Genomic DNA, 9151 nt, shown 5'->3' with positions numbered 1-9151 from the left:
TACCATTCTAACCAAAAGGGAGATCTTTAGGGCACAAAACAGAGTGTGGCTCCCAGGAATCTTCATGTTGGCTTTGTGGACTGTGTTAAAAGTTTTCCTCAATTTTCTCATCTGATCACACAATAATTCTGGCAGGCAGCTACTATTGTCTCTTCACAGATGTCCAACAGAGCCAGAGAGTGAGTGAGTGGCTTGCTCAGGGCTGCACCATTAGTAACTTCTGGAGCGTGGATTTGAGTGAGGCAGCTGCAGAGCTGAAGGAAGTGCTCCTCCAGAAGGGTCCCCGTGTGCGAGGTAGACTGGGCCATCAGCCTCAGGCCTATTCCATCATGCCAAAAAGCAGAACCAAGTATGTTTTCCAGGAAACCTGGGCCCTGCTCTCTTTGCTGGGTCAGTGCGGATGCAGGAGGCTTTGATGGCAAAGATGGCAGCAGCAGGAGGGCATCACTGCCCTCAGGTACCTGCAAAGGACAGATTATGCAGCCCCCTGACCACTGCTTATGTGGACACTGGTCAGAAGGTCAGAGAGAGGAGAGAGTCGTGTGCTTCCCTCCTTCCCTCTCCATGCAGGTGAGACACACGGGACCACACAGAGGAAACTGTGTAGTGACCGTCCCTGCTGCCCTCCGGGAAGACTTGCTGGGGATTCCAGCCGCAGGAGTAGTGTCCCGCCCAGCAGGGCCTGCGAGCTGTGTGGAGGTCACAGTGTGGTCCGGTCTCCGCCCCATTTTAGTTCTGGTGATGTTACCATATTCGTTGCCCTGTAAAATAACTCAAATACATCTTTTTGTGACAAGTTTATTTTTTATCCCACAACACAAATTCGCTGCTTTTAATCTCCTTTCCTGCTTAAAAAAAGCCATTGGGATGATTTAGGGAGCTCACATGGGAACTTACGGAGTCCCAGGTTGCTGGTCTGGGACCTGGGGACGTGGAACAAACGCTCTCTCAAAGGCAGCAGCAGGGGCGTCCTCTGCCCTGACCAGTGTGCAGCCTGTAAATAAAAGTAGACTTCACAAATCAATATTTGTGCTTGGCAGAAAGAACAGTGATGGACTTTGAGACGGTTTGCAAAACCTCAGCTGACATCATCAGCTGGTGTGTGATGGACAGATGAGGCAAGCCCGGCAGGTGTGGGAGAGACCCCTCACCCCAGAGCTGTGGGACCAGCACCCCATTCCCAGCACTCCTGCCTCAGGAGGTCCCAGCAGAATGGGACAGAGGTCCTTGGGGATGCAGAAGGGGCTCACCATCCAGTTTTGAGGATGGGAGGGAATCGGAGGGGTGGGGAGAATCATGAATGTACATCTTTTTCCTAAAACGGCGTGGTCTGTGCTGGTTTCCTAACCAGCTCTCACTTGCACGAATACACTGCTGTGTTAGTAAGTTGTCCTGAACCTGGAAATTTAAGTGGCTGGACACTTACCATCTGTTTCCACAGAGCGCTGCAGGTGACTTTTAGCGCATCTCCTTTTTTCTCTCACACGTGACACAGATGAACCGTGACCCGGACCAGGAGGGCGAACCGGGACCGCTGACAGGGAGCCACTGCCTTTGTACTCTTGTCCATGCCCCCAGCGCAGCCCAGCTCTGCAAGCCTGAGCTAGGAACCAGGAACGGCAGGAAAAGGGCTTCCTGACCACTCAGGGGGCACTGCCAGGGCTCCTGGTTTGAGGACCAGGCCAACTGGCAGAGACCCAGGAGTAGGCAGCAGAGCCATTCTGTCGTAGGCACGTCCCTGGATCAGAGGAGGAGATGAGGCCCATCCATGCTGCTCTCGCTGCGTGTTTCCAGGAGCTCCATCCCAGACTTTCCTCTGCTCAATGAGAGTGAACAGTTAAAACCCCAGGTCACTGCCCCAGCAGGTATCCAGAGTTTCTTGATGTGGGGACCCAACCCAGACATAAAGCCCCAAGCACTTCTCGGCCTTATGCGCTCTTGCCCCCAGCCTCGGGCCACAGGAATGGTCCTCACCCAGCCCAGTCCTGGCCTTTTTGCCTTCTAGCACCCAAGGAGATATGGAGGGCATCTGTCAGACCTGCCCCAGAGACCCTGAGGGACTTCCCTCCTGAACTAGATCTCCCACTGCTCCAGCCCCAAACACTGAAGCCTGCGCCACCAAAGTAGCAGGATTCATGCCTTGACTCACCCAGGGGCTTGGGCGCAGGGCAGTTCTGCTTCCGCTGTGGAGAGCTTCCTTCAGATGGGAATCGTGAGCGAGGCTGTCTGGAAATTAAACCACCAATGGGTCAAAGAAACCACATGAGAGATTAGAAAATATCTTGATACCAAAATGAATAAACAAACAAACCACATACCATAACCTATGGGACACAAAGAATTACAGAGAGAAATATAGAGCTGTAAATACTTCCATTAAAAAAAGGAATTTCAAATCAACAACCTATATTTATACCTAAAGGAACTAGAAATATAAGAACATACTAAAATCAATACCAGCAGAAGGAAGGAAACAATAAAAATTAAAGATAAACTGCATTTAGAATAAAAAAGTAGAGAAAATCCATAAAACCAAGTTGGTTCTTTGAAAGATAACACAATTGACAAACCATTTGCTTTTCCACTCTGTTCAGGTTTGTCTTGCTTTTGGGTGGAGGGGTGACCTCCTCGTCCCTTACATGTAGAACTCACACCAGAAGTCCTCTGCCACCATGCTTGATCCTTGAGAGAGGGGAGGGCAGTCGGAAAGCTGCTGCCCCCAAGTCTGAGAGACAGGTGGACACAGAGCTCAGCTTGCAGGAGCTAAAGCTGCTGCAGGACTAGTTTAGGGGCAGGAAACCTGAGCTGTGCAGTACAGACAACACACCTACTCACAGGGTCCCTGAAGTATTGTGAGATTTGACGCCAGGACCTTGCCAGATTCCCACAGTAAATACCATAGGAAAAAAGAGGGAAAAGGGAGGGGTAAAGAATCATTTGAAACACACCAGAGCACTGTTTTTCTTGAAAGGGCCTGCCCTCAAGGGTACCTCATTAAGGAGAGTTTAATTGACGTGGGAAGAGAAATACCCAACTTCAGCGCCCTCTAGCCACCCTGTCCCAACTGGGGGAAGGGAGGGAGCTTAGAAACCCTTGTGACAGTCACAGTCCTGAGCCATAGGGCCACTAATGACTGAGACCTGATCCTAGGCTGTAGACTATGTCCCCTCCCCCACACCTCACTGCCACATCCCCAAAGGCCTATTTACTGCAGTTCCTTTTACCTGATGCATCATATTCAGCAATCAAGAAAAGGCATATCAAAAGGCAAAAAACATAATCTGGAGACACAGAGCAGCATCAGAATCAGACAGGGAGGGATACTGGAATTGTCAGACCAGGAATTTAAAACAGCTGTAATTAATATGCTAAGGGTCCTAAGGGATAAAGTAGACAGCATGCAAGAATAGATGGTCAGTGAAAACAAAGAGGTGGGAATCCTAAGGAAGAACCAACAAAGAAATGCTATACACACACATCACTATACCAGAAATGAAGAATGCCATTGATGGACTTGTTAGTAGACCGCACACAGCTGAAGGAAGAATCTATGAGCTAGAAAATATATCAATAGAATCATCAAAAACAAAAAGCAAAGAGAACAAAGACTGAAAAAAAAGTATCAGAATATCTAATTCTGTAGGATGACTATAAAAGATGTAACATACATGTAATGGGAAGCCCAGAAGGAGAGGGGACCAGAAGAAACATCAAAACAATAACAACTGAGAATCTCGCCAAATTAATGTCAGACACCAAGCAGGAGTCTCAGAAGACACCAAGCATTAAATAAATGCCAAAAACACTACTCCTGTGCATATCATATTCAAACTACAGAAAATCAAAAATAAAGAAAAAATCCTGATAGAAGCTCAGGGGAAAAATCATCTTACCTACAGCAGAACAGAGATGAGAATTACATCCAGGGGGAGTTAAGATGGCGGAGAAGTAGAGGGACCAAGATTTTCCTCCTCTCAAACACAGCTGTGTTGAGATCAAATTACTTAAAGCACCCAGGAAATCGATCTGCGGAATGGCAGAATGATCTCCGCAGTTGGAAGGAGACAGCCTGGCAGGATCCAGGCACATGCATGTGAATTTGGGGAGATAAAATGGCATAGCCAGGGGAGGAGAAGGAAACACCTCTGTGCAGAGATAAAAGGGAGCAAAAGAGAGAGGGGCTGTGAGAGTGCAGCATCAAGTTAGCGCAAGAGGGAAACCTCTCTGGACGACAGACTGGGGGACAAGAAATACAAAGAGTGCCCATTCTTTTTTGCAAACAGCCTTTGGAGCTAAAACTCAGAGGTTTTGAAAGTACTTGACTTTCTCCAGAGCGGAGCTATCACATTCGCTTCTGGGGAGGAGGGAGCCGACCCCAGAGTGCATAGTAAGAGGCAGTGATCTCTGGAATGCACTGGGAGAGAACTTCCTAAAGTGCTTTTGGAAGAGAAGTTATTGCTTCCCAAGGACAAAAGACCCTGCAGGTGCCAGCCAGAGGCCTTTCATCAGCAGGGTGGAGAGGCTCTACTCTGCAGCAGGGGAGTAGATCCCCAAGTGTGGACCCCTGGGAAATCACACCCGGCCATAACTGACCCCAATCAGAGAAGCACATCTGCCCCCTGGGAATGCCTGGCTTGCCCACCTACAACAGAACAGAATGGACAGGACAATGCCAGCCAGTTACCTTCACTGCAGATCACAGTCCCTAAGGGAAATGTGTTTCGTACACTACTAGGTATGAAGAGTCCATAGGGCCTTCCCTTGGGAAAGTGTCAGCAGAAAATTCACATTCAGTAGGTTGGGGATTGGGTGAGGACCCAAGGTCAGGTGGCATCAATGGATCCTCAGGTCACAATTGCCTGGCGGGTCCACCTCTGATGTGGGGGTCTTCTGTGACCAACTCCCATCAGGACCCTCCAGGGTCACCAGTCACTTTTCTAAAGAAGACGTCCAGAAGACTAATAAACACATGAAAAAACGCTCAACATCATGCATCATCAGAGAAATACAAATCAAAATCACAATGCAATACTACCTCATACCTGTCAGAATGGCTAAAAGTAACAACCCAGGCAATGACTGATGCTGACGAGGATCCAGAGAAACGGGAACCCTTTTGCACTCCTGGTGGGAATGCAAACTGGTGCAGCCACTCTGGAAAACAGTATGGAGGTTCCTCAAAAAATTAAATATAGAACTACCTTATGATCCAGCAATTGCTATCAACAATAGCTAAAGTATTTAAAGAACCCAAATGTCCATCGACAGATGAATGGATAAAGAAGATGTGGTACGTGTGTGTGTGTGTGTGTGTGTGTGTGTGTGTGTGTAATGGAGTATTACACAGCTATAAAAAAGAATGAGATCTTGCCATTTGAAACAACATAGATGGAACTAGAGGGAACTAGACAAATATCATATGACTTCAGTCATATGTGGAATTTAAGATACAAAACAGATGAACATATGGGAGAGGAAGCATAAATAATATAAAAACAGGGAGGGGGACAAAATATAAGAGATTCTTAAATACAGAGAACAAACTGAGGGCTGCTGGAAGGGTTTGAGGGGATGGGCTAAATGGGCAAGGGGCATTAAGGAGGACACTTGTTGGGATGAGCACTTGGTGTTATATGTAGGGGATGAATCCCTGGATTCTACTCCTGAAATCATTATTGTAGTATAGGTGAACTAACTTGGATGTAAATTAAAAAGTAAATTTAAAAAGGTAATCATGTACAAAATGTTGTCAGATGCATGGACTATAAAGATTGTTCTGATAAGGTTCAAGACAGAAAGGAGGAACACCTCATTGGACAATGCAGAAAAGGTGATCCTTGTAGCAAGTTGGAAAAGAACTGGCTAAATTGTCTCTGAGTTGCATCATTTTGTGGAGGGCAGAACTTGAGAGAAGCTGGATATGTAGCTGAGTAGGTCTCTAAACAAAGTGCTGGTGGAGGAGACTGGTCCTTCTGGTCTGCTCATAGGAAAATGCAGGGACAGAGGAGTGACTTGAAGATGGAATTATTAAGCAAAAAAGAACTAGAACTTAAATCTGTGAGAAATTCTCTGAGAGAGAGAGAGAGAGAGAGAGAGAGAGAGAGAGAGAGAGAGAGAGAGAGACCGCATGTTCAGAAGAGAGTACTAAGTGTGGCCAAATAATGCATTAGTTCAGAGGTTCACGGGGTGGGAGCCAGGTGAGAGGGGAGGAGATGGGAAGGGGGGATGGGAAACTGTCAGACTTGGATTTTACAGACTGAGGTGTTAGAGCTCTTCAGCTGTGAAGTGCACAGTATGTCAAGGAAAGAGAAGCATGACCCCAAAGTCCATTCAAAGACTACCAGAACCACCTCTTCAGTTTCAAAAGAGGACAGTTGCCTTGTTTCACAGGCCAGACATTCTCTGCCCAAAATCCTTGGGGTAGAACGCCTGGCAGAGCCGCAGGGGCATGACCCCTGCCCAGCAGAGGTTCAGGGGCAGGACCTATACCCTACTGGGTGCAGGGGACAGAGCTTCAAGTTAAAGAGGATTCTCCTCAGGCATTAAGACCTTGCAATTTGCCTAGCCGGGCTTTGGACATACCTAGGACCCATCACACCCACCTTCCTTCCTTGTTCTCCCTTTCCACATTGGAATGTCTACCATATGCCTGCCCCACCACTATATTCTGTAAGCACATAACACATTTGGTGCCATAGGGAACTGCTGGAGAGGGGTTTTCCCTGAGGAGGAACTGTGCCCCCAGTTTCACCCCCATCTGATTTAGTGGATATTTAGGGGAAACTGGATTTTAGACTTAAGGGCTGACTGCAAGCAGTAAGGCTTTGAAGCTGTCGAGATGGAATGAGCGTATTCCATATGTGGGAGGGTATGAATTTGGGGAAGCCAGGAATGGAATGCAATAAACTGAATGTCTATGTTCCCCAGAATTCATATGTTGAAACCCTAATCCCAATGTCATGGTCTTAGGATGTGGGGGCCTTTGGGAGGAGATCAGGCCATGGGGGTGGAGCCACATGAATGGGGCCAGTGAGCTAGCTAGCTTTCTACCATGTGAGGACAGCAAAAAGTCAGCCATCTGCTCAAAAGCATGCTGGCTTCATGAACTTGGACTTCCAGCCTCCAGACTGTGGGAAGTGTATTTCAGTTGGTGATGAACCCCAGTCTATGGTACTTTGTTATAGCAGACAGAATAGACCAAGACATTCCTACCCTCCCTCATCCCCCACCCCCCTCTCTCCATTTTGCAAATATGTTCAGATCCATGGAGAGTTTCTCAAGCTCAGACTAATTATCAAGGTGGTATTACCTCCTATTCATAAACAAGCTAAGAACCAAACGCTGTTCTCTGGATCAGTTAAACATTTACACTAAAAAGGACTCCACTCTCCATTCCAACTTTTTTTTTCATCACTTTTGAGTATTTTAGAATTTTCATAGGGCATTCTCTAAAATTTAAATTCCCAAAGAAAATTAGAAGATGTTTTCTTATGTTTTTCTGCTGGAAGCATGTAGGTGTGGTCATGAAAATGACAGGAACCTTTCAGAATGGGGCAGCTGGCCCTCCTCAGTTTATGATTTGCCAATCTGTCAATGTTGGGTTTTGCTAGTGACTCATGGGGGATAAGATAGCATGCACATTTTAATCCCAGAATCAGTGATTGTGCTACCTTATGTGGTAAAAGGACCTTGAACGTGTGTTTAAGAACCCTGAGACAGGGAGATTACCTTGGGTTATCTGCATGGGCCCGGTATTGTCACAGGTCCCAGATTTTGAGTCTAGACTTCTCTCTTGTCCAGCAAGAGCAGACGTAGAATTGCATATGAGAGAAGCTAATGTCCAGGTGGAGACAGAAGCTCTGAGTAAGGGTCCTTTCTCCGTATTTATTAGGATCAGAAGGCTTACATACGTGATGGACATGCAGAAAGAGACAATAAAACAGTCATCACTAACTCATGTGTGTGAGATAAAGAGGGTTTCAAAGTTATGCAGTGCTAGGGGTTTGGGTCAAGATAATTAAAATCCCCGGTCCAAGCAGATAGACATTTACTGCAGGCACCAGGCACTGTGTCTGTTTATCTTAACTTTTCTAGGAGCTATGACGGATAGAGCATGTTCCCTCAGTGTCAACAAGACGTTTTTCTTGCTAATTAGCTCTGGGTGCTTTCTCCCTGTAGTGGCTTTCTGCTCAGCGCTTCATTTTAGCTAATGGTGAATTCTAGGTGCTTTCGCCCTGCTGTGGCAGTTTTCCACCTCTACCTTCTCAGACACTTCCGTCCTGTGGAAGTGGCTTTCCACTCTATACTTTGTTCTAAGCTGGGCACTTTTGCCCTGTGGTGGCTTTCCACCCTAAGCCTTGTTAAGCCATTGGTACAAGCTCAGAAAATTCTTAAACTTATGCCCCACAGTCACAGGACCCTTACAAGAGGCAGGCCAGGAGGGTTAACCAGAGAGAGACTGAAGGATGTTACACTGCGGGCTTTGAACCATTATTTGTTTTATTAAGGAATGCTTAGGCGGGACTTTTGTGTGCCACACGGTATTCCAAAGGTTCTGCACACCTAACCTGTGCAGCCATCATACTCTGTTGAGCAGAGGGGCTTCCAGCACACCCAAAGATGGGTGGTCTGGGCATGATGGCTGAGCACACAGGGGACTTTGATATGTGCCAGTGGGGTGGGGGTAAAGCTCTTGCTCCAAATTCCTCTTCTGTTTCACAACATTGTTTAGTTCACTGAGCTGATTAATAATTTCCTCATTTCCACCTCATTCCACACAGGGTCCCCATGTGCCTAGGGTTTTTTCTTCCAGGTACAAAGTCACATTTTAGTGTTAAGAGATAATAACAGATGTCTATGTTGACGTATTTTAATCTTAAAATATAGCCCAGAAGGATGCTGACAAGTGAGTCCAAAGGGACAATTTCCTGTCCTAGGGACAGATGGTAGAGGATATATTTTTGATGTGGTTGACAAGACTTCAGAGATATATTATTTTCCCTTTTTCAAACAACACAATAGCATTTGTATTCCTTTTTGTGAACTCTGGTGGCTGGGTAGCTCTGCTTTCCCGGAGAAGGTGTTTACACTACAATGGTCTCACTCACCCTTGTTTCCAGGGGCTTGAATATACATTCAGCGAGGTCATAGA

The 9151-nt window shown here is 46.7% G+C and overlaps 1 long non-coding RNA gene across 1 annotated transcript; it reads right to left on the bottom strand.

Moving 5' to 3' along the window:
* Positions 1–831: 831 nt before the first annotated feature.
* Positions 832–4772, bottom strand: LOC115274166. The gene is made up of 4 exons (XR_003901121.1): positions 4685–4772; positions 2150–2226; positions 1427–1816; positions 832–994 (listed from the first exon to the last, which is right to left on the bottom strand). It is a non-coding gene; the product is annotated as an uncharacterized LOC115274166 (long non-coding RNA).
* Positions 4773–9151: the final 4379 nt, after the last annotated feature.

The sequence above is a fragment of the Suricata suricatta genome, chromosome 2 (genome assembly GCF_006229205.1).
Source record: "Suricata suricatta isolate VVHF042 chromosome 2, meerkat_22Aug2017_6uvM2_HiC, whole genome shotgun sequence".
Lineage (NCBI taxonomy): Eukaryota > Metazoa > Chordata > Mammalia > Carnivora > Herpestidae > Suricata > Suricata suricatta.
The sequence above is the reverse complement of the archived record's forward strand: the minus strand, read 5'-3'. Positions and strand labels throughout refer to the sequence as shown.